The following is a 25680-nucleotide window of genomic DNA, read 5'->3' as shown; positions in this document are numbered from 1 at the left end:
AGCCTTCTCTCTGATGTCGCAACATCAGAGGAAAAGCTTCTAGATGAGGTGCGGGACGCACGAGGAGCCACTGCCCAGTGGCGTACCTAGGGGGGGGCGGGCCGCCCCGGGTACCAGCCCTAAGGGGGTGTTCCCGGCCTTGCCGTTCAGTCCCCCGCCACCCCCGAAGGACCGCTCGCCCCACTGACCTTCCTGCACCACCTATGAACAGCCGCAGCAGGATCACGAAGTCAGCGTCAGCGATCCCTGCGCTGCTTCCTGCGCCGCGATCCCGCCCCTCCTCTGACGTCAGAGGAGGGGCGGGACCGTGGCGCAGGAAGCAGCGCAGGGATCGCTGACGCTGACTTCGCGATCCTGCTGCGGCTGTTCATAGGTGGTGCGGGGAGGCCAGGGGGGCGCGGTCCTTCGAGGTGGGTCGGGGCATCAGGCCTTCAGGGTGGGGCGGGCGGGCAGGCAAGCAGGCTTTCAAGGGGGAGGGGGTGACAGGCAGGCAGGCCTTCAAGGGGGGACAGGCCTTCGGGGGGGGGGTGCAGACCTTCAAGGGGTGCAGGCCTTCAAGGGGGGCAGGCAGGCCTTCAGGGGGGTGCAGGCCTTCGGGGGGGGGTGTAGGCCTTTGGGGGGGTGCAGACCTTCAAGGGGGTGCAGGCCTTCAAGGGGGGGAACAGGCCTTCAAGGGGGGAAAGGCAGGCAGGCCTTCAAGGGGGGGACAGGCCTACAAGGGAGGGGGACAGGCCTACAAGGGGGGGGGGCAGGCCTTCAAGGGGGGGTGCAGGCCTTCAAGGGGGGGTGCAGGCCTTCAAGGGGGAGACAGGCCTTCAAGGGGGGGAAAGGCAGGCAGGCAGGCAGGCCTTAAAGGGGGGACAGGCCTACAAGGGGGGGACAGGCCTACAAGGGGGGGGACAGGCCTTCAAGGGGGGGGACAGGCCTTCGGGGGGGGTGCAGACCTTCAAGGGAGTGCAGGCCTTCGGGGGAGGGGTGCAGTCCTTCAAGGGGGTGCAGGCCTTCAAGGGGGGGAAAGGCAGGCAGGCAGGCCTTCAAGGGGGGGACAGGCCTACAAGGGGGGGAGAAGCTACAAGGGGGTGGTACAAGCCTTCAAGTGGGGGACAGGACTTCGGGGGGGGGGGGTGCAGACCTTCAAGGGAGTGCAGGCCTTCGAGGGGGGTGGTGCAGGCCTTCAAGGGGGTGCAGGCCTTCAAGGGGGGACAGGCCTTCAAGGGGGGAAAGGCAGGCAGGCAGGCCTTCAAGGGGGGACAGGCCTACAAGGGGGAGGGGAGAAGCTACAAGGGGGTGGGACAGGCCTTCAAGTGGGGGACAGGCCTTCGGGGGGGTGCAGGCCTTCGGGGGGTGCAGACCTTCAAGGGGGGGACAGGCAGGCAGGCCTTCAAGGGGGGGACAGGCCTACAAGGGGAAGGGACAGGCCTTCAAGGGGGGTGCAGGCCTTCAAGGTGGGACAGGCAGACCTTTAAGGGGGGACAGGCCTTTGGGGGGGGACCATGATTTAGAAGTACACGGAGGGAAGGGGGTGTTCAAAGAGACATGCATATGCCAAACTTTGGGGGGGGGAAGAAATAATGGGTCTGAAAATAGAGGAGAGGGAGAGAGATGATGGACCATGGGATTTAGGGAGGGAAGGAACAGAAAGGGAGAGAAATTGGACACAAGGGATGGTGTGGAGGAGGGATAGAGATACTGGATAGGAGGGTAATTAGGAAAAGAAACGGAGAGATGGTGGACTCTGGGATGGTGGGGAAGGAGGGAGAGATGCCGGATGAAAGGGTATTTAAGAAAAGGTGGATCTGTGGAGGGAGATGAAAAAAAGGAAAGATACCAGACTTCCTGGGAAGGGAAGGGAAATGGAAAGGGAGGACAGAGTTGGCAGATGGATGGTTAGCATGCAGAAAGAAGGAGACCCTGGCAAGCAAGTTATCAGAAGAAAACCAGAGCCTTGGACCAACAAGATTTGAAATATAACCAGACAACAAAAGGTAGAAAAATTAATTTTATTTTCTGTTTTGTGATTATAACATGTCAGATTTGAAATGTGTATCCTGCCAGAGCTGGTGTTGGACTGCAAACGTGAGCTAGGATTTAACAGAAAGAGGAAAAGTCCTTTTTGTTTCTTTATTTTATTTACACCACAGCGCCAGTGTGGTTAGGAGAAGCCAAAGGGGGTGAAAAAGCTATAAAACCCACCAGGAGTTTTGAAAAAAATCACCCAACTGGGCAGGAAAATCGAATTGAAAAACCAATTCAATAGGGCTGAATCGAATCAAAATTTTTTTTTTCCTGTATCTGGCAGCATTAGTTTGCGCTACTGTCTTAGACTTTAGGACCTGGGATTGGGGAGAGATGGCATCCTCAGTACTTTATAATGCAAGTGAAACGAGGATTTGGTCAGACTTTTGAAGGGTCTGCAGAAAAAAAATATTGTATAGGCCGGGGACATGAGACAGCAGGAAATGGGAACTTTTCTTCCTTCTATTTTTGTGAATGGAAAGGCTGAGGATGTCAGAGAGGTCAGTTAAAATATGTGCTTTATAAGAAAATATAATAATGTGTTTTATAAAGTTTATAGCATAGTTGGCCTACCCAGTGAGGTGTTCCTAGTGGTGATGGTGGCAGCGTGTCAATGTGTTGAGAGGAAGAGGTGGTCTGGGAAATTCTGCTGAGCAAACTCCGGGCCCATTTCCACCCCCCAGTTAGTCCACTCCACTCAACTGATTCACACACTGAGTGGGTCTTTGGGTGTTGTTTTGGGATCTCTTCCAGTGGTTTATCTCCTTCTGGTCCAAGGAAGGAAACTTTGTTATCCTTAGCATTGACCTACAGAATATGTTTGTAACAGCGCTGCTTGTGTGGCATTAGGCTATGTAGTGATCGAAAGAAAAAAACAGACCTTTGCACATTTTTGCACTATATGGTGGGTGTATGAGGAGATTCACATTTCCTGCACAGCTAAGTCCATGTGAAGTTACCTTGTGCTGTATTTGACATCTAGGAAGGTCTCTGTTTGAAAGGAAAGATCTAAACTTAAAAATGAAGTGGCCAGAAGTTATGGTAAAAGCAGATAGTGTAGCTGGTTTTAAGAAAGATTTGGACAAATTCCTGGAGGAAAAGTCCATAATCTGTTATTAAGACATGGGGGAAGTGTCTGCTTGCCCTGGATCGGTAGCATGGAATGTTGCTACTCTTTGGGTTTTGACCAGGTATTAGTGTCCTGGATTGGCTACCATGAGAATGGGCTACTGGGCATGATGGACCATTGGTCTGACCCAGTTAGGCTATTCTTATGTTATGTTCTCATCTGTAGGGGCCTTTGTTTTCACTTCTTATTTTAATGTATTTTTTTTCTGGGAACTTATCAGTGTTTTTTATAATGGGAACAAAAATGGAAGAGAATTAATGTGTGTGGAATGGGGGGGTAACTAATTTCTTCAGCTAAATAATTCAATCCACTTCAAACAGACATAGGAGAACTTGTGCACCATTCACACACCCTCCAACCAAAAACGTCAAAAGAAAAAAACTGTTCGACAACCTCCTAGCCATTCGAGCTGCAACACTCGACCCCCAACTCTACAACCAATTGATATCAACCACAGACTGCAAAACCTTCAAAAAGAAATAATAACCCTTCTATTCAAAAAACACATAAAACCGAACTAACACAATCAGAACTGTCCCAAGCATCACCTGCAACTACTCCATATGTACTTCTAATGTCATGACAATTTAGACATAATTTATGTTATGTTATGTTTGGAATAATGGTTACATATATGAGGTTCAATAAAAGAAAATTTTCACTGCCTGTTTCTATTCTGACCATTTATTCCATTTCATGGTTATTGCAAAAAAAAATAAATAAATTTTTACATGGGGGGGGGGGGGTGTCAAAAAATGATGGGCCCCGGGTGCCACATACCCTAGGTACACCACTGCCACTGCCCATGCCTTTGTGCCTAAGGAAGAGGGAGCCGACCCAAAGATAACACCGGTGGGCAATCCAGAAGGCAAGGCACAGCATGGAGGGAGGGAGACAACAACAGTAGGGGGAATGATTTTATTTTTTAATTTAGTGATTGATTTACATCTGCTGTCTGTTCAGGAAGAAATGCATTTGTTTCTATTCCTCTGGGGTTCTACTGCATGCAGAGTCTTGCATCTTAGGGTTTGTTTGTATATATTAGTACTTTTAGTTTTTGGTCCCGTATTTGCATAGGGGCTATCTGTGTTCTGGTAGGAATGAATATTGAGAAGCATACAGTGTGCTTTGTGTAGTTCAATTTTGTGGTTAACCATTACGTGTTGTTAATACAATTATATTGTGTATGAAAAATGAATGGAAAAAATGGTGTTATAATTAGTACTATTATGGGGGCGGGGTCTGGAGCGGAGATTGGGTGGAGATGGGCAGGGTCTGGCCTATGACTTAGCCCAGTGTTCTTCAATTGCCTGTCCGCGGACTGATGTCGGTCCACAAAATAATTATTTTATTTCCGCTGGTCCATAGGTGTCAAAAGGTAGAAGAACACTGCTGTAAAGGACATCAAATAATATAGACACGCTTACCGTATTTTCGCGGATATAACGCGCGCGTTATACGTGATTTTACGTACCGCGCATACCCCTCGCGCGTTATATGCCTGAGCGCGGTATACAAAAGTTTTTAAACATAGTTCCCACCCCGCCCGACGCCCGATTCACCCCCCCAGCAGGACCGCTCGCACCCCCACCCCGAACGACCGCTCGCACGCGCTCCCACCCGCACCCGCATCCACGATCGGAGCAAGAGGGAGCCCAAGCCCTCTTGCCCGGCCGACTCCCCGACGTCCGATACATCCCCCCCCCCGGCAGGACCACTCGCACCCTCACCCCGAAGGACCGCCGACTCCCCAACAATATCGGGCCAGGAGGGAGCCCAAACCCTCCTGGCCACGGCGACCCCCTAACCCCACCCCGCACTACATTACGGGCAGGAGGGATCCCAGGCCCTCCTGCCCTCGACGCAAACCCCCATCCCTCCAACGACCGTCCCCCCCCCAAGAACCTCCGACCGACCCGCGACCCCCCTGGCCGACCCCCCCACCCCCCTTCCCCGTACCTTTGGAAGTTGGCCGGACAGACGGGAGCCAAACCCGCCTGTCCGGCAGGCAGCCAACGAAGGAATGAGGCCGGATTGGCCCATCCGTCCTAAAGCTCCGCCTACTGGTGGGGCCTAAGGCGCGTGGGCCAATCAGAATAGGCCCTGGAGCCTTAGGTCCCACCTGGGGGCGCGGCCTGAGGCACATGGGCCAAACCCGACCATGTGTCTCAGGCCGCGCCCCCAGGTGGGACCTAAGGCTCCAGGGCCTATTCTGATTGGCCCACGCGCCTTAGGCCCCACCAGTAGGCGGAGCTTTAGGACGGATGGGCCAATCCGGCCTCATTCCTTCGTTGGCTGCCTGCCGGACAGGCGAGTTTGGCTCCCGTCTGTCCGGCCAACTTCCAAAGGTACGGGGAAGGGGGGTGGGGGGGTCGGCCAGGGGGGTCGCGGGTCGGTCGGAGGTTCTTGGGGGGGGGCGGTCGTTGGAGGGAGGGGGGTTTGCGTCGAGGGCAGGAGGGCCTGGGATCCCTCCTGCCCGTAATGTAGTGCGGGGTGGGGTTAGGGGGTCGCCGTGGCCAGGAGGGTTTGGGCTCCCTTCTGGCCCAACTACACAAAGTACGGGGAAGGCGGGTGGGGGTGTCGTGGGGGTCGGCCAGGGGGGTCGCGGGTCGGCTGGGGGACGGGCGGAGGTTCTTGGGGGGGGGGCGGTCGTTGGGGGGAGGGGGTTTGCGTCGAGGGCAGGAGGGCATGGGATCCCTCCTGCCCGTAATGTAGTGCGGGGTGGGGTTAGGGGGTCGCCGTGGCCAGGAGGATTTGGGCTCCCTCCTGGCCCAATATTGTCGGGGAGTCGGCGGTCCTTCGGGGTGGGGGTGCGAGTGGTCCTGCCGAGGGGGGAGAAGAATCGGACGTCGAGGGGGGGCATCAGGCTTTCAGGATGGGGACAGGACTTCAAGGGGGGACAGGCAGATCTTCAAGGGGGACAGGCAGACCTTCAAGGGGGACAGGACTTCAAGGGGGGACAGGCAGACCTTCAAGGGGGGACAGGCAGACCTTCAAGGGGGGACAGGACTTCAAGGGGGACAGGCACGGAGAGGCGGGGCAGTGCACCGAAAGTCAGGGCGGGTGAACGGTGAGTCGGGGCAACCAGAGGAGAGTCGGGGCAGTGCACCGAAAGTCAGGGTGAGTCGGGGCAACCAGATGAGAGTCGGGGAGGGCGAAAGGAGAGTCGGGGTGGCCAGAGGAGAGTCGGGCAGCATGCGCGTTATATGCCTGAGCGCGGTATAGAAAAGTTTTTGTACATATCATCGTGATTTCTGCGCGCTATACCCCTGTGCGCGTTTTACAATGGTGCGCGTTATATCCGCGAAAATACGGTAGATTTGTTCAGCTCCGCTAGGTGTGATTCTCCATAGTGCGTCTATGCATTATAGAATCATGCTCAGCATTCTGCTGCTGGACGTCTAAACAACGCTTAAATTTTCAATGTCCTTTACAGAATCTGGCCCTATATGTTTAGTAAATGATGTGTCATGAATGCTATTTATTATGTTTAGATAGTTGGTAATTTTATAACAAGATGTCTAGCAGAAAAAGTCAATACCCACTAATCACTTCCCATGAGCTCTTGATTATGCTCAATAAGATAGTATGCACTCAAATTGCATGTTTTGCCCAGCGTCTTTTTCAAGGAAGTCCTCCCAAGTTTTCATGTCATGCCATCCCTACTCATATTCTTCCCAATAGTTATGTAAATGAAAAAAACTTAAAAATATCAGATCAAATGACAATTTGAGTGCATAATATCTTATTGAGCATAATCGAGAGCTCATGAGAGGTACTATTAGAGATCTGATGTGAAATCTGTAAAGTGATTATTGGGTATTGTGTTTTTGCATGGGATCTGACTTATACCCAAAGTACTATTGTTTAAAATTAGCTGCATTAACTAGACATAACTAGATATAAAAAGAAACATATATATTGGGGCCTGATAAGAACATAGGAACAGCCAGTGTGGTAACTACAATAAGTTAATCATTGGCTGCAACATGTAACTTATTCTTTGTATTTAGCATAGCTATCCATATAGGTACTTACACTGACTATATAAATAGTGAGGTCACTGTGCTACTTCTATCAATTTAGTTTGACTGCTATTGTACCTCTTTAGTTAGTCTCTGGATTCTTTCTTGGCCTGCTTTACTGATGTTTTGCATCTAAGGCCCCCTTTTATCAAGTCACAGGGTTTTGGGTTTGGTTTTTTTTTAAATCGCCGGCCGCTGCAGTAAAAGCTCTGACGCTCATAGGAATTCTATGAGTGTCAGAGCTTTTACTGCAGTGGATGGCAATAAAAAACCCTAACCCAGTTTGTTAAAAGGGTGCCTAAGTTTGTCATGATTTACATACCTTCCAATTTGCTTCATTAACTGTTACTTTCCATTTTGAAAGGCTGTGTTTTTGATTCTAGTAGTTTCTTTAATATGAGTCTCATAATACTATGCACCCACCCTGGCAGATGTTTGCTGTTCCACTGACTTTTTATCATTTGTGGAATACATTTTATCTGGACTTCAAAGATGGCATTTTAAAATGATTTCCACACTCCATACATAGACTTATAATTTTTAAAATTGCTCCTTTCAGTTTTTTCAAATTAGTTATCATAGTCTATACTTTTAAAGCTATGTGCTACCACATTAATTTTATTTATTATTGTCCCTCCAATGACTATGCAATGATTGCTACTTCCAAGATGCTCTATAACTATTCTCCCTAAACCATATCCTGGATATCAGTGAACATTACATCTAAAGTAGCCCCCTCTTGTCAATTGTTCTAGGACCAGTTTCTCCATGAAGCAGTCATTTATGGTGTCTGAAAAAGTAACATTCCTAGAATGCCCTGATGAGACATTTGCCCAATCAATATTGGGACAATTTAAATCTCAATCACATTTCTATTACATACCTCACTGCTACAAAGAGAGCGAACCCTCCAGCCAGTTACAGGTGTAAAGGATGTGGAGAAAAAAGACCTTAGTATATCTTTGCCCTGCACACCCTCCACACACAACCTCCATCACAAGTCACTCCCAAATATTTTATACTGGTAATGAGGAAAGGTGGAACTTAGATTTGAGAGCAGGTGATAAAGGCTGGCATCCTGATGAACCAGTGCCATTATGCGATGATAAGAGAGCAGTGAAGACCCCTGACACAGCTGGTAGTGAAACAGGGAATCCCTATCAGGTGATCAGATAGCTGGTATGAAATTTTGCTGTTGATAAATGATATGCAGGATGAACTTTAAATGGAACCTGTGAGAAGGCTCTGGAGTGCAACTGAACTTGTGAGAAGGCTCTAGAGTGCCTTGTTCTATGGCTATAGAGTCACTGCTGCAGAGCTGGAGTCTTGGAAACAGGAAACACTTGAAGGAAAGGTATTTGAGATGGGCAAATGAAAATGAGCAGGTTTTTGTTTGCCAATGACAAGTTTGACAAGGATAGCCCATCCCTGCACCCTCCTCTGTAGCCACCCTTTCTCTCCCCTGCAGGCTCTCTGGGTTTGCCTCAATGCCTGGTGGTCCAGCAGAGGATGTCCACACATACGTTGCACTTACCAAACCTTACATTGTTCAGTTACAGTGCAGTAAGTGCAAAAACCTACCACAGTTTTGTATACATGCCCCCCCAAATTCCTAATAATTGAATCATCAATAACAGCTGCAGAACTGGTGATGATTCCTGGTGATGAATAATGTGGTGAGCAGGTCCTAGCTGCTGGATCACTTCCTGCCAATAAAAGTTGTTATTCCTCCAAGGCAACAAAAATGCTTTTGATGGAAAAACATACAGCTTTACTATATTTCTTGAGGTTTCCTCTATATACTTATCTCTCTACCTCAGTACTTTCAGACCAGTCACCTGAGCTTTCCAGAGACTCTATTCATTTTCTGCATGCCAGGATCTCTTTGCAGTAGGTACACACTTGAGTGCAAAAAGCTGGATAGTAAGCCATTCTGCTGTTGCTGTTTGCAATGTTCTTCTCTCTAAACTAAACTAAACTAAACCTTGGGTTTATATACCGCACCATCTCCACGAATGCGGAGCTCGGCACTGTTTACAGGAAGAAGGATGAGAGAGGAATTACAGTGAAGAGATTAAAGAGTTAGGTGTAAAGGGGGAAGGTGAGAGGCCTAAGAGGGGGGAAGTGTTACAGTTTTGAGAATAGCCAGGTTTTTAGGTGTTTGCGGAAGAGTTGGAGGGAGCTTGAGGTTCGGAGTGGGGAGGTGAGGTTATTCCAGATCTCAGTGATTCTAAAGGGGAGGGATGACCCAAGTTTGCCTGCATGGGAAATACCTTTTATGGAAGGGAAGGATAGTTTAAAAATTTGGGAGGATCTGGAGGAAGTAGGGGTTGGGGAGTTCCAGGATAGAGGGATAACGGCAGGAAGGATGCCATGTAGGATCTTGTAGGCCAGACACGCACATTTGAAGTGGATCCTGGGGATTACTGGGAGCCAATGGAGCTTAGACAGGAGTGGTGAGACGTGATCAAATTTGCTTTTCGCGAAAACAAGCTTAGCTGCGACGTTCTGAATCCGCTGAAGTCTGTGGAGGCTTTTCTTGGTTAGGCTGAGGTAGATAGAATTGCAATAATCCAATCTGGAGAGGATGATGGATTGTACTAGGACTGCGAAGTGTTTTTGGTGAAAATAGGGTCTGACTTTCCTTAGCATGTGAAGGCTGAAGAAGCATTTCTTCACCAGGGATTGGAGATGTTCGTTGAAGGATAGAGAAGAGTCTAAGGTGACACCCAGAACTTTGTTTGAGAACTCGAGCTGTAATGGGGGGCCGGAGGACAATGGGATGGAGGAAGGTAGATGGTCTAATTTTGGGCCGAGCCAAAGGAGTTTTGTTTTGGACTCGTTTAGTTTCATATGCATTGTGAATGCCCAGGATTGGAGGTTCTTTATGCATTCTAATTAAGAAATGATTGAAACTTTCCAGTTATTTAGATCTCCAACTTTCTGCACTGCAAAAAATATTGCTGTGCTAATTTCCTAAAAGGAATCTACTAATCACTCTGCTAATTTCCCACAAGATAGGTATAATTGTATATGTTTATTTTCTAGTAAGCATAGGCACGCAAATGTTAATTTTGTCTGTACTTTGCTTAATCTACAGCCTAGGTTTATGTCTCATCAAAGTATGTTTCTGTGCCTTCTTTTTACGTATGCTTGCATATACCCAATCAATCTTTATCAGAACCTGCTTCAGCACATAATCTGCTGTTCTACATATTCATGTTCCTTATAAAATTACCTTCTTTATTATGTATTAAATATTTATATAATACTTGAGCGCAGCTATTCCTGCAGAAGGATTTGACCTAAACCAAAGCTAACCAGGCCCCCCGCGTTAGGGTTTTTTATCACCAGCCACTGTGATAAGAGCTCCAACGCTCATTAGAATTCTAACGCGACTTGATAAAAGAAGGCCTATGTCACAGAGTTCAAGCTGAAAACACATTTTCTCAGATAATGTTTTTGTTTTATAGAAAGTCATTTATAAAATATACATTTTTATTTTATCTTACTGCATTTCCCTTCATTTCACTTTTGATATGTGTGCAGATTTCCCAAATGATATGTTATCTTTTATCTTGACAATCTGCAAAATGGAAAACCTTATGTTCTTCTCAGCACTGTAATAAACAAATCCTTCCAAGGGAGAGGAAAGGAATGCATTTGTTTTTATTTATTTATTAAAGGCCTTGCTTCCCATGAAAAGACTCAGGACAAATAGATTGGTTGCTACATTTATAGTATGCTAATTTATGGATTTTTTTTACATTTTGTGCCAATAGTAAAACTTCTAGCTTGACATCCTAGACATTTTGTAGCTCCTGAAACTGCTATTCGTATGCTCAAAAATGTTATTATTATAGGATGTGCTAAAAATCACAAAGCATGTGCGTAGGATATGGAACAAAGCAGAAGTCTAATTTATCATGACTTGTACTAATACAGAAAATTTGACCATCAAAGTCATTTTAGAAGTTGTATGGCAATTCTATGTGTAAATAATGGCATTATACATTCATGACACACATATGGAAATGCTGATTTTAGAATATGGCTATTTATGCATAGAATTGTGATAGACTTCACTCAATATGAAACCCAGAGGGAATTCCCTATACTGTACTCTCTAATAATCCCTCACGAAAATCTAGAGAAGCAGGAACCAGTGATAGCAAAATCAATTTAATATTAATAGTGTACCCTCAGTGTGGTTCAATAAGCTAACGGGACCCTGGAATTAACCAGCGTTCCAGGCTTAAACCACAAGCCGGCTTTTTCTCACGCCACGCTTCATATCATCATAGCGGTACACTGTGTGCTCAAATTAAAGTGCTGACACAAATTTAAAGTGACTGTGTATCAGTGACAATCTATTAACATAACCTGCTTAACAAGATTAAAGTGGCTGTTGACTGGCACAGTTGGCGGTACTTATCGCAGTTCTTTCATCTTGCGCCACAGTTTTAAGGCTTTTGTCCAGTACAGGTATCGGTTTCCAAATACATGGTCAGAAGGCTCTACTAAGTTTAGTTTCAAGTAAGGAGCCCAACAAGACATTAAAACACCACTGTCTTTCAGGAGAGAGTCCAGCTAGAGAATCGAGCCGCCCGCGAGCAGCTATTACTGCTTCTCTAGATTTTCTTGAGGGATTATTAGAGAGTATAGAATTGTGATGGAGCCACTTAGATTCAAATGGGGTTTGTTCTAAGTGGTCCAAAATATGTGATTTTCCATTTTACAATGAGAAATGTATGTATATTTTTAAAGATTTCTCTGTCAGCACTTATACTTGATCTGAAGCAGGTGTGTCAGCCAGTGGTGTAGTGGGGAGGGTGAGAGCACCAGCATCTGTCCTCTAACCCACCCCCACTGATGGGAGGGGTTTCTGAAAAGCGCTCCATCTGCTACTGCTTCAAATCTTTGCCGGAAGCGAGCAGGCTGTCTTATACCCTGTATGCACCAGCTGTGCTTTCCTTCCGATATCACTTCCTTAGGATGTGACATCAGAGTGTGTGATGAAGCTGGCATGAGCAGTATGTAGGACAGACTGCTCACTGCCAGCAAAGATGTGAAGAAGTACGAGGATGTGGTGACGGGGTGGCAGGGAAGGGCAGGGGACACAACAATGTCATAAGAACATAAGAACATAAGAACTGCCTTCTCCGGATCAGACCTTCGGTCCATCAAGTCCGGCGATCCGCACACGCGGAGGCCCTGCCAGGTGTACACCTGGCGTAATTTATAGTCCATCAAATCCTTATATGCCTCTCTTAAGGAGATATGCATCTAGTTTGCTCTTGAAGCCTAGGATGGTCGATTCTGTCATAATCTCCTCTGGGAAAGCATTCCAGGTGTCAACCACTCTCTGAGTAAAGCAGAACTTCCTGACATTAGTCCTGAACCTGTCCCCCCTCAGCTTCATTACATGTCCTCTAGTCCGTGTCAAATTGGACAATGTAAATAATCTTCTCTGCTCTATTTTGTCGATTCCTTTCAGTATTTTGAAGGTCTCGATCATATCCCCACGCAGTCTCCTTTTCTCAAGGGAGAACAATCCTAGTGTTATAAGTCTGTCCTCGTATTCCAGTTTCTCCATACCCTTCACCAGTTTTGTTGCTCGTCTCTGCACCCTCTCCAGCAGCTTTATATCCTTCTTTAGGTAGGGGGACCATTGTTGGACACAGTATTCCAAGTGTGGTCTGACCATTGCCCTATAAAGCGGCATTATAACTTTCTCCTATCTACTCGAGATTCCTTTCTTTATCATGCCCAACATTCTATTTGCCTTCTTTGCCGCTGCCGCGCATTGTGCCGACGGCTTCAGGGTCCTATCTATCAGTACACCCAGGTCCTTTTCTTGTTCACTCTTCCCCAGAGTTGCACCTGACATTGTATACTCGTATTCCTTATTTTTATTGCCTAAATGCATTACCTTGCATTTCTCCACATTGAACTTCATCTGCCATTTCTCCGCCCATGTTTCTAACCGACACAAGTCGCTCTGGAGTTTCTCTCGATCCTCCTGCGATCTGATTTCCCGGCATAGTTTTGTATCGTCTGCAAACTTGATGATCTCACTGGATGTTCCTTCCTCCAGGTCATTGATATAAATATTAAAAAGGATCGGCCCAAGTACCGAGCCCTGGGGTACACCACTAGTCACTTTCTCCCAGTCGGAGAACTTCCCATTTATGCCCACTCTCTGCTTTCGGTTTTCCAGCCATTTGCCTATCCATCTTTGTATATCCCCCTCTATGCCATGACTTTGTAGTTTCCTGAGAAGTCTTTCGTGTGGAACTTTGTCGAACGCTTTCTGGAAGTCCAAGTATATTATGTCCACCGGCTTCCCACTATCAATTTGCTCGTTCACGGTCTCGAAAAATTGGAGTAAATTAGTCAAACATGGTAGGGAAGATTACAGGGGGAGGAAAGGACCAGTGATGTCAGGCACCTTTGCTGCGAATACTAACTTCCATCACTACCCCACTGATGTCAACCAATATTTTACAAAGAAATAAATTCTATACAGCACAGACATAAGAACCAATCCTACCAAGAAAAGGAAATCTTTGGCCACTAAAGTAGGATCCCAAGATCCAGTAAACCTCAGAAGACAGATGATATAAGAATATATTTATTTTATTTATTTGAAGAATTTACAGTATATTCCACCCTATCATTTACAGCAGTTTCTAGGTGGATCACAACTCTACATACATAATAGTTTAGGATGGGACAGAACATAGCTTTCAGAGGTACAGGAAGTAGGACAGGGGGTTCAATATCCAGTGGTGTTAGGCACAGAAACTATTTGTGTTCATTAGTTACAAATTTATTTGTATTCATACATGTATCTTAGGGACATCATATCAAAAGTTTTGATTGAGAGTCCAAGTCTGGTTATTCACATCTATTTGTTGAGGCTTTAACAAGGGCTAGCAGTTGGGGTAAGCTTCTTTGAACAGATGTGTTTTTAGTGAGGATGAATATCTTGAGGTCAGCTACGAGCCACATTTATTCTGGGAGTTGGTTACACCATTGGGGCCCTTTGATGTAAAACATAGGGCATTTTAGCGCGCACTAAAACCGCTAGCGCACCTTTGTAAAAGGAGCTCATAGAGTTCCTGTGTTCTTCAAGATGGCTCGCACAAGTGGAGGTTATGTCAAGGAGGTTAGTTTTTGAAGACCGTAGTGGTCTAGTAGGTTGGTGGATATGTAGCGTGCATGTCAGTATTTGAGTTATTATTCTTGTCAGGGTTTTGAATATTAGTATCATGATTTTGTAATAGATTTGGTGCTCTATTGGTAGCCAGTGTAGGGAAATCAGAGTTAGCATGATGTGTTCTTTTCTGTGGGTGTTGTGAATCATTCTGTGTTTTGCATGGAGTGCAGAGCTTTTAGGTATTTGTTTGGAATTCTTATTAGCAAGGAGTTGCAGTAGTCAAAGTGGGATGAGATGGTGCTTTGGACAATATAAATCTAGAAAGAATTGTTAAGCACAGACTATACCATACATTCCCATAACTTATATCAAATAGTTCAAACCAAAGATCCTGAAAATAGATTCTGAATAAAGACACACAACTGCAAAGAGTCAGAGAACGTAAAAGGAAGCTTCTCTCAGCTGTACCTTGCATTTACCTAGAAAAAGCAGGAAAATGTTGTGGAAAGCACCTACTTATAGGTAGGAATCGCTTCCTCCTTTCTTGAGTATTTATCTAGTTCAGGAATTCTCAACCCAGTCTTCAGGATACACCTAGCTAATCAAGTTTTCAGGATGCCCACAATGAATATGCATGACAGATTTGCATGCCCTACCTCCGCTGTATGCAAATTTACCTCATGCATATTCAATGTGGATACCTTGCAAACCTGACTGGCTAGGTAAGTCCTGAGGACTTGGGTTGAGAACCCCTGATCTAGATGTATGTATGACATCCCAGTTTAGAACAAAAAAATTCAACATTCCAATAGTCAAAATATAAACACACTAATCTTTAAGCCCGTTACATTAACGGGTGCTAGAACAGATGTGTGTCTATCTTTCTTTCTTTCTTTCTCTCTCTCTCCTTGGCAGCTGTCTCTGTCTTTCTTTCTTTCTGTCTCTCTCTTTCCTCGGCTGTCCACCACCACCCCTTGCCTGTCCCCTGTCCAGCAGTAGCCCTTCTCCCTTCCTTTTACCTCCCCCGTGTCCAGCAGCACCCCTTCCCTGCTCCCCCTGTCCAGCAGCAGCCCTTCTCCCTTCGTTTTACCTCCTCCCTATCCAGCAGCACCTCTTCCCTACTCCCCCTTGTCCAGCAGCACCCCTTCTCCCTTCCTTTTACCTCCCCCCCTGTCCAGCAGCACCCCTTCCCTGCTCCCCCTATCCAGGAGCACCCCTTCTCCCTTCCTTTTACTTCTCCCTTGTCCAACAGCACCTCTTCCCTGCTCCCCCTGTCCAGCAGTAGGCCTGCTCCCTTCCTTTTACCTCCCCCCTGTCCAGCAGCACATCTTCCCTGCTCTCCCTTGTCCAGTAGTAGGCCTTCTCCCTTCCTTTTACCTTTCCCCCCTGTCCAGCAGCACCCCTTCCCTGCTCCCCCTATCCAGGAGCACCCCTTCTCCCTTCCTTTTACTTCTCCCTTGTCCAACAGCACCTCTTCCCTGCTCCCCCTGTCCAGCAGTAGGCCTTCTCCCTTCCTTTTACCTCCCCCCTGTCCAGCAGCACATCTTCCCTGCTCTCCCTTGTCCAGTAGTAGGCCTTCTCCCTTCCTTTTACCTCCCCCCTGTCCAGCAGCACCCCTTCCCTGCTCCCCCTATCCAGGAGCACCCCTTCTCCCTTCCTTTTACTTCTCCCTTGTCCAACAGCACCTCTTCCCTGCTCCTCCTGACCAGCAGTAGGCCTTCTCCCTTCCTTTTACCTCCCCCCTGTCCAGCAGCACATCTTCCCTGCTCTCCCTTGTCCAGTAGTAGGCCTTCTCCCTTCCTTTTACCTCCCCCCCCCTGTCCAGCAGCACCCCTTCCCTGCTCCCCATATCCAGGAGCACCCCTTCTCCCTTCCTTTTACTTCTCCCTTGTCCAACAGCACCTCTTCCCTGCTCTCCCTGACCAGCAGCACCCCTTCTCCCTTCCTTTTACCTCCCCCCTGTCCAGCAGTACCTCTTGCCTGCTCCCCCTGTCCAGCAGTAGGCCTTCTCCCTTCCTTTTACCTCCCCCCTGTCCAGCAGCACCTCTTACCTGATCCCCTGTCCAGCATCCGCTAGCCCAGGCAGCCTCGGGGCCTTTGCTAGGCCAGCCCACCTCGGGGCCTTTGCTAGGCCAGCCCACCTCACATTATTGAAGTGGGCCGGCCTAGCAAATGCCCTGGGGGTGCTGCGTTTGCTGGTCAGGCGGTGACAAGAGGCATCCCGGCAGCACAGGAGTTAAACCGCCACTGCCGCTCAAGCCGCCCCACACACCACAAGCCACTGCAAGCCGCCCATGCCTCCAATCGAATTTGGCATGGAGGCACACAGCACGGTGGCAGGGAACACGAAACCCTAAGTGCGCATGTGCTTAGGGTTTTATTTTAGAGGAAGAGAGTTTATTCTGCACAAAAAAAAACAAAGGAAAATCACAAGCTTAGTTCTTCCGGTAACAAATTTTCTAGAAGCCTCTAGCAATCCAGTGATATCTAAAGCTGATTCAGGGGCTACATCTGCTCTTCTTTCTCATTTACTTGAAATAATAAAAAATATTATTTAATGGTGGTAGTGCAGTTTAAGGAAATTTTGAAACCTCATATAACAAAGATCTCTTAGGTCTCTTTTTATTAAGCTGTGTTAGGGCATAAACACGTGGAATAGCACGCGCGCTAGCCCTTAATGCCAGCATTGAGCTGGCATTAGTTCTAGCTGCATAGTGAGCGGTGTAGCACACTGTAATATCCTGCGTGCGCTGAAAACACTAGCGCACCTTAGTAAAAGGAGCCCTTAGAGATATAGAAAACACAAGAGAAAATTCAAAATCCTTAAATACAAGTTCTGGCAGCATTTTCCATATTTTCTATCTTTTTATGAACAACAGTTTACCCAGTACTAAGACAGCATAAAATATATTTACAGTCTTTAAGCCTTTTCCATTTTGTCAACACTGCTCCAAGTGCACTGCTGCCAGTAGGGGGTGCTGCTTACATATACACACACTAGATGAGTTCTGCATGGAACTCAAAATTGATTAATGAGCTTAATTGGTGTGGTAATTAACCACACTGTTAAGAACTCATGAAAAAAAAAAAATTCAAGAGTTATGTGGGGGGGGGGGGGGGCTCAAGCAGCAGGTAAGAGTGGCAGGGGGCACTCAAGTGGTAGAGAAGAGTGTGTGGGGGCACATGGTGCAGCAATACCGGGCACCATTGCCCAGGCATCAACCTTCCTCACTACACCACTGGGGTTGAGAATCCCTTGTGTAGAGTGATTTATATGTATGTGGAAAACCTGCCTAATCCTTTCAAAATCACCTCCATAATCTGGTTGATAGGACATATTCTGAAGGACAGAGAAAACAGTATAATTACTTCAGTTGCAGCTTGTGCAAAGTTAAAGGATAAGAAGATAAAATTAGTGACAGACAGGAGTACTGAACTTTGCTTACAAAGAGCTCAATAAACGCTGTGTATCTTTCTTGCGTACCCAATAATTATCTGCCCAGGAGGATTTCACTTTGAAAGTTTTCTCCTCTCAAGATAAAATATCTTTTTTGTAATGGCAAAAAAACCCATCTTATCTCAAGGATGAATCGGTGTCATGGTTGCTTTCAAAGAGAAGTTTTTTCCTATTTCTGAAAGGCTATTGGGAAGTATATTGAATCATGGTGAGTTAAAAGGGAAAAAGATTCTTTGGAAATCTAAATATTCCTGTAAGCAATTAGTTCTCTTGTATGTACAGAGTTTCTTCAAGAGTCCTTCAGAATGCACAAACATAGCACATACAGTTTTAAAGAAAGTTGTCTGGTGCATTATTCTACTTAGATATTACAAGTCAACAAGGGGTCCTTTTCCAAAGGTTATTAAGACCTTAAACCATGGTTAGCACACAAGAACAGGCTACTGCAGAAACGTGTTTAAAAAATAAGCTTTCCAGCTACGAGGGGGTGCTGAAAAGTTCTCAGCCGAACCAACTATGGGCCAGATTCTCAAAACTCTGCAGTAAAAACCAATGGGCCATTTTCAAAGCTGCTGTTGTAGCGATTTCATAAAGGTGAGTCATTCTCAAAAAATGTGCATGCAAATGAGGTTGGCAGAGAGTAGTGAAGGTTCGCTAAATTTACATGAGATGAGTCGCTGGTGATAGTGATCTGCACATGCACAGAATACACCACAAAGGAGACGTACATGGGTGCATATGCCAGGAAAAGCAATGCTGTAAGTAGTGTGGCAGTCATGGGCGTGCCAGGCAAGGGAGGGGAGACACAACATTGGCTTTCAACAAGTGTGCATAAGGCGTGCCTTTTCTCCCCCCAAAACTGCTATAATTCATGGAAATCTTGTTATTTGTTTTTAATGCCAAATTTTATCATAGACCACAGCCAGAAACAAATGGCTATAATACACGCACTCAAGAAGTGTGCTTTTGTCTACCCCCTCAAAAAAAACCCAAAAAACTATAATTTAAGTGAATCACGTAATTTTTTTTTTTCATGATTCACAGTCCAAACATACACCAGAAACACACTTTTCACAGTACTGGCATCCCTGGACCAGTCGTTGATTTTTGGTTACCAAAAGCCAACGCCGCGCTTGGAGAATCACTCAGCGATGTTGAAGAATCCACCGGAGTGCTCGTTTAAATATTAATTAAGCCCATTTGTGTGGCAGAATCAGAGACAGCTAGGAAGCTCAGAAAAGACAGCGGCTAAGCCATATTGATAATCCGCCACTAAAGTACTTGCATGCTAAACCGGCTGGAACTGCTTAAAGGCAACCTTAAGTTTTGAGAATCTGGCCCTAACTTTCTAAATTCTGAGCATTATTTTGCCACTGTAGCTGAAAAGAGCGTTATCTTGTTTTGTTAAGTGCCAATTTGCAGAAACAAAATTCTTTGTTTTTGACATTGTTTCAGATCATTGATTGAACCAAATCCACATCATTCTCTTCTTGGTTGGGCTGAGATATTTTCAGCACTCTCTCGTATAGTGTGATGTGTGGTATTCACTGCAAGTCTCATTATAGAATTTACATCGTATTAAGCTACTTTACATGCATTTTCATATTTTGCATCTCATTATTATGTAATCTGCATTGAGTGAGTTATCTCTAACCCATGTAGGAAATTGAGGTTAATTTATAACTGGGATCCTGGTTTAAGAGGGCAAGTAGGAGTCTATGAGTGTAGACAATGTTTTTTTTTAGATATGTGGATGGACATTTTTGATAGGATGTGTAAGTCTGAATTTGGATATTTTGGGGAAAGATGTCCAGAAATCCAGTAGAGAAATTGTCCATTCTCAAAACAGCAAGACATCTATCTTTTTTTTTTTTTTTAATGACCTATGTAAATGTTTTGGTCCTTAGTATGTCTATCTTTTTGTCCAGTCTCAAATGTAAATATGTGCACATGAAAACACACAAAAAACAGCTTTTCAGACCTCAAAACAGCCAGCATTCTGTTCACAGAGAACTGAGCACAGCAGAGGGGAACTCTAGGGGGAACTGCAATGATTGTCACATTTCAAAGTCCCAGGCACACATATCACTATAAAGTGCTTACATTGTTTGGTGAGCCCTCCAAAACCTATCCAAAACTTACTGTACTCGCCTGTATACCACAACAAAAGCCCTTAAGCCTGCAGGTGTCATCTTAATGTAGGTGCAGTAGATTTTGGAAGGCTCACCATACAATATAAGCAAGATATGGTGACATCTGTACCAAGAACTTTTAATGTGAAAGTCACTGCAGTAATCCTTAGAGTGCCCCTCTTTTCTCTGGGCTCAAGTGTCTGTGTTAACATCTGAACCTGCTTGAGCTGAGAAACTTTTCAGCATCCCTTCGTAATACAGGCTAGAGATGTACAGGTTTTTTAACATCTTTGGTTGATGACCACTAGAGGAGTGGGGGGGGGGGGAGGGGTCATACCTTAATCCCTTCAGTGGTCATACGGTCAGTTTGGGCACCATTTTAGCATTGGATCATAGGAGGAATAGGAGGAAATATTTTTTCCACTCAGAGAATAGTTAAGCTCTGGAACGTGTTGCCAGAGGCTGTGGTAAGAATGGATAGCGTAGCTGGTTTTAAGAAGGGGTTGGACAAGTTCCTGGAGACAAAGTCCATAGTCTGTTATTGAGAAAAACATGGGGGAAGCCACTGCTTGCATTGGATCGGTAGCATGAAATGTTGCTACTTTTTGGGTTTTGGCCAGGTACTAGTGATCTAGATTGGCCACTGTAAATACGGGCTACTGGTTTTGATGGACTTTTGGTCTGACCCAGTAAGGCTATTCTTATGTTCTTATATAGCACCCCGGGCTGCAGTAGAAACCTCTACTGTAGCTTAGTAAAAAAGAGGGCCAAAAGGAGAGGAAGGGTTTGTGTTGTTGCAGGGACTAGGTCCAAAGTTGGACAGAGAAAGGGAAATTCATCCATCCTGCTTATAAATAATAGGCCCAGATTAGACTATGGAAATAGTAGTCTTAACGTACATAAAAACATTAGCATTCATTGCCCTAGGAATGAGCTTCAATTAGCAGATAAATTGCAATATCATTTTTTTTCTTTACTGCTGGCTGTTGTATGTTCTTTTTGTATTTACAGCTCTTTGAATGTATTTCTTTTTAAAAAATTTTTTTATTAATGTCTAATAATTTAAGTGACATGTATTTCTTGAGTTTATTATTTCCTATACAGTTCTTACTGTATATTTATCAGCTCACTTTGGGCTATTTTAGGGAAATATATGCACATGAAAATTTTTAAAATATACAAAAAAATTTGAAATTACTGTAATTACTACGTTGTTTAGCACCAGCCACAGCGGTAGCTGCTCTGACACTCATAGGAATTCTATGAGTGTTGGAGCTGTTACCCCCACGGCCGGCGCTAAAGCCTACGCTACGGTTTTGTAAAAAGGTGGGGTTAATGTGGAATTTTACCGCATAATAACTACAGATACTGTATAACGTGGCACCTATGGGAGCGTGTTCTGAGTTTTTCACTAGAGGTCTCACACTGTTTCCCTTAGTATGTGGTACTGAGGTACCATTTAACAGAAAATCAAGGAGGCAGTAAGTGATCCTGGCTAACAGTGTGTCTTCTTAACTGCTGATACCTTTCCATGCCGTTTTTGCCAGTGCATCTTATCAAAAACTGCAATTAAAGCACAGTTTATTATGTGGTAATTGCGAAATACCACAAAAGCAGTTACTGCATTTGTGCATTGACTGTTACTTTGGTATATATAGCCTTCAGTCCATAACCCTATTCCTTGCTGCCCGCCAACCAACCTAGCCAGCAGATTAGCCGTTCCCCTTAACTGTATTCATGACATCCTGTTTGTCTGTCTTGTCTGTTTAGATTGTAAGCTCTTTCGAGCAGGGACTGTCTTCATTGTTACTCTGTACAGCGCTGTGTGTGTCTGGTAGTGATACTAGTGTGAAGATTTTCAATCTTTGGGAAGCAGAACTGAGATTGTGATGTCATAATGCCTCATTCTACCAATGCCTAAGAGCCAACCTCATCAGTGATATCACAATGGCTTGATTGTTCTGTACTCCCCTTGCCCTCCAACCCAGCCAGCAGATTAACCGTTCCCCTTAACTGTATCCATGACATCCTGTTTGTCTGTCTTGTCTGTTTAGATTGTAAGCTCTTTCGAGCAGGGACTTCTTCATTGTTACTCTGTACAGCACTGTGTACATCTGGTAATGCTACAGAAATAATAATAATTAGTAGTAGTAGAGATAATACAGTAGAATTTGCAGAAAGCTATAGAGTTAAATTGTGTTGACTGTTTAAGACATTGAATTTATTTACTGTACCTAGGAAAAGATGATGAGGTCTGATCTTATCATGGAAACTTCTAAAATGCACATATTGCTGTAAATTATAGTATAATAATGGCCAGTTTGAAGAGAAGCTCTCATAAAATATGATGATTCAATACAATGCAATGCCTCCCAATGCAACCAGTCATCATTTTTCAACACTGAAAAAAAATCTGCTGAATTACATTTACAAAATTCTTCAATACAGCATGCAAATCACCTTGGTTTTGTTTACATTGAGAAAACTAGGAAACTGAAATGTTGACACGTAACTTTTTATGCAAAAAGAAAAAGGCAAAAATATTTCTCACTGCTACCCAGGACATCAAGATGGTGGAGGCATTGGGCAGTTCTGTTCTGTCTCGTTAAAAGTGATTCTTGGCAGATATTGGCTAGCATAATGGAATGAAGAACCCAGGACTTCATAAAGTTCTTAGTGCCAGAGGATGACAGAACACATATGGGATGCAAATAGTCCGGTATTCAGTGGTACTTATCTGGTTTGCAGTGTCAGCTCCCTAATTCTATAAATTTGGGTGCACAATTTTGTTCACAAAAATGGTGTACAAAAGTTATAGAATAGCACCTAACTTACCCCTCCCCCCTTTTATGAATCTGGGTTAGGTTTTTTTTTAATCACAGACCACATCAGTAAAAGCTCTGACGCTCATAGGAATTCTATGAGTGTCAGAACTTTTACCGCCGCAGCCAGTGATAAAAACCCCTAATGCGGCTGCATAAAAGAGGGGGGGGGGGGGAGATAATTAGGATGTGCTCTAATTGGCTTTAACTTCCCTTCAATGGCATTAATGGACACTAATTTGCAGTTATGTCCATTCCTCCACTTAGACACTATTCTATAAACTCAGAGGTAAAATCTATATATTTTGCCTAAAGAAATCCGCGTAGAAAAGGTCAGCGCTTAATGCGATTCTATAAACCAGCTCCAGAGTTGGACGTAGTGTACAGCATCTGTCTGCATGACTAACATTTAGGTGCAGGCATTTATGCTAATGAAAACCAGGCCTAAATGCCTGCACCTAAGTTGTGGTAGGTCGGGCTTATTCTAAAATAGTGTGACTAACTTTTGGCACAAACCCGCTCATGCTCCTCCTCTGGCTATGCCACCTTTTAAGATCTGTGCACTAGCATTTCCACGTACCACTTTATAGAATATGCTTAGAAGGTTGTGCATGAAAATTCTAATTAGTGCTAATTAATGCCAATAATTGCTTGTTTAAACGCTGATTGGCTTATTCACTAAATTGCTTGTGCAAATTAGCAAAGCATACTGTTTTGCGCATGTAACTTTGACCATAGTATGTACACATCTAATTTCTATAGTGCATCTAATTTCTATAGTGCATAACTGCAAAGGGGGCATTAACATACAAGGGGAATGGGTATGTCAGGTACTTGCACTCTAAAGGCCAGGTTCTTCAAAAAGATGCTGAAAATTAGGTGCCAGTGGGTGAATAGATCGTGCCTACTGGTACCTAACTTGAGTGTGGTTTTTTTTTTTCAATGAATAGCTTTATTGAAGAATTAGGCAAAACACATCACATAGCTTCATAATTAGAAGCAATAAGTACTGCAGTATTGTCAAGGAGCCCCAAAAGCAAACACAGTAGGCCTGAGACTTCTAAATAACATCAGAATCTAACTTGCCGGCGCCTCTGCTCCTTCTCCCCTCTCCTTCTGCAGCACCCTCCTCCACTAGTGGTAATAGGAGGCTCAGGGTCATGGCTGGAGGACGTCTGCACATGCACAGGCATTGATGTGCTGACGTCATGCATGCACGTGATGTCGCCTCATTGAAGTCTGTGCATTTCCGTATGCCTTCCAGCCGCAGCTCCGACATTAGTGCGTCAACAACTTAAAAAGGTTTATGACATGCTGCTGTATCAGCTTCAGTTCCTAAATTTGCAGTTATAAAATGCTTGATTAGCGTTCAGGGTTTTTTTGTGCCCGTTTGGTGCCTATTCATGAACATGCGTAAATGTGTAGAATACTAGAATTTACTCACATATGTACAACCATATCCAAGTAAATGCTAGTAGGGCACTTAGAGCAATTTTAGAAATACCTGCTCAACTTACATATTATTTCCAAAAAGGATGTACAAAGGGGCGGGCATGAGAGGACATGGGTGTGGCTCCCACTTATAGAATACTATAAGTTATGCGTGTCCTTGCCACATTTGGGACCGTGACCTTAATGCCAGTCCTATGGCTGGTGTATCTGTGAGCATCTACAGTACATGTTAAGTGCACCTAAACTGGGTTACACCCAGTTACCTACAGTAGGTTTTATTGCAGAGTCCTTGGGGTGCCTAAATGGAAGACCCACTATTGTTTCCATGCTGCCAAAGTAGTCCCCAGAGTTAAATGGATAACAATCTAGATGTATTTAGGGCAGAAAAAAAGGGTATCCGAATTATGGACTAGATTCACTAACCCCCGATTCCGTGTCCGATCCGTGCCCGATTGTATGCAGGCCGATGAATTCACAAAAGGCCTACATGCAAATAAGGACGATCGTTGACACGTCTCCCACCCACCGCACAGATCGCTAGAGAGCGATCCTAACGCATGCGAAGACCATCTGTAGATGGTCTGCGCATGCGTCTAGAGCAGTGCCTTTTTTTTTTTCTGGCCAACGAGCCCATGGTTTTAACCCGCTTTAAACCCGTGGGTTAAAACCATGGGCTTGCAATGTGGGAAAGGGCAGGAGATCAGGGCTAAGATGGGGCAGAGAGCAGATCAGGGCAGGCACGAGAAGGGCTGAGACAGGGCAGAGAGCAGATCGGGGTAGAGAAGCAGGTCGGTAGAAGGCAGGGCAGTTGGAAAGGACCTGAGCGATTGGTCCTCCGCAGTCGCTTCTTTTTGGATCGGCAAAGCCCAGTCGGTGTTCCCTGAAAAGTTTTGTGAATCGCGTTCCTGCCTACTTTACATGCCGTTTCCCCTCATTTGCATGCACAGATTGGAATCAGATCGGAGGGGAGAGGTTAGTGAATCGGATCGGGGTCGCATAGGGGTCGCAAACCGATCGGTACATGATTGGTTTGCTTTGTGAATCTAGACCTTTATCAAGTTACCATATTTTTCGCTTCATATGACACACTTTTTTCCATCCAAAATTGGGTGGAAATTTTGGTGCGTCTTATGAAGCAAAGGTAACTTTTTGTAAACACCCCCACCCACCCTCATCATACCTTTTTAAAATGTCCCATTCGTTGGGGGTACATGGGCTGACCGCTCTCCGCCCCCGCTGCTGCTCCCTGCCCACCTGCCTGCAGACACTGCTCCCTGCTCGCTGTCACTACCCTGCAACTCCGGGAAGGGAAGGGCCAGTGTGCAGCGATTGTACGTTGACGGCCCACAAACCTTCCTTCAATGTCAGTTCTGACGTCAGGGGAAGGTTTGTGGGCCAGCGACGTGCAATCGCTGCATGCTGGCCCTTCCCGTCCCAGAGTTGCGGCGCAGTAGCGGCAGCGGACCGGGATCAGAGGAGGAGGAA

This window comes from Geotrypetes seraphini, chromosome 4 (assembly GCF_902459505.1).
Source record: "Geotrypetes seraphini chromosome 4, aGeoSer1.1, whole genome shotgun sequence".
Taxonomy (NCBI): domain Eukaryota; kingdom Metazoa; phylum Chordata; class Amphibia; order Gymnophiona; family Dermophiidae; genus Geotrypetes; species Geotrypetes seraphini.
The sequence above is the reverse complement of the archived record's forward strand: the minus strand, read 5'-3'. Positions refer to the sequence as shown.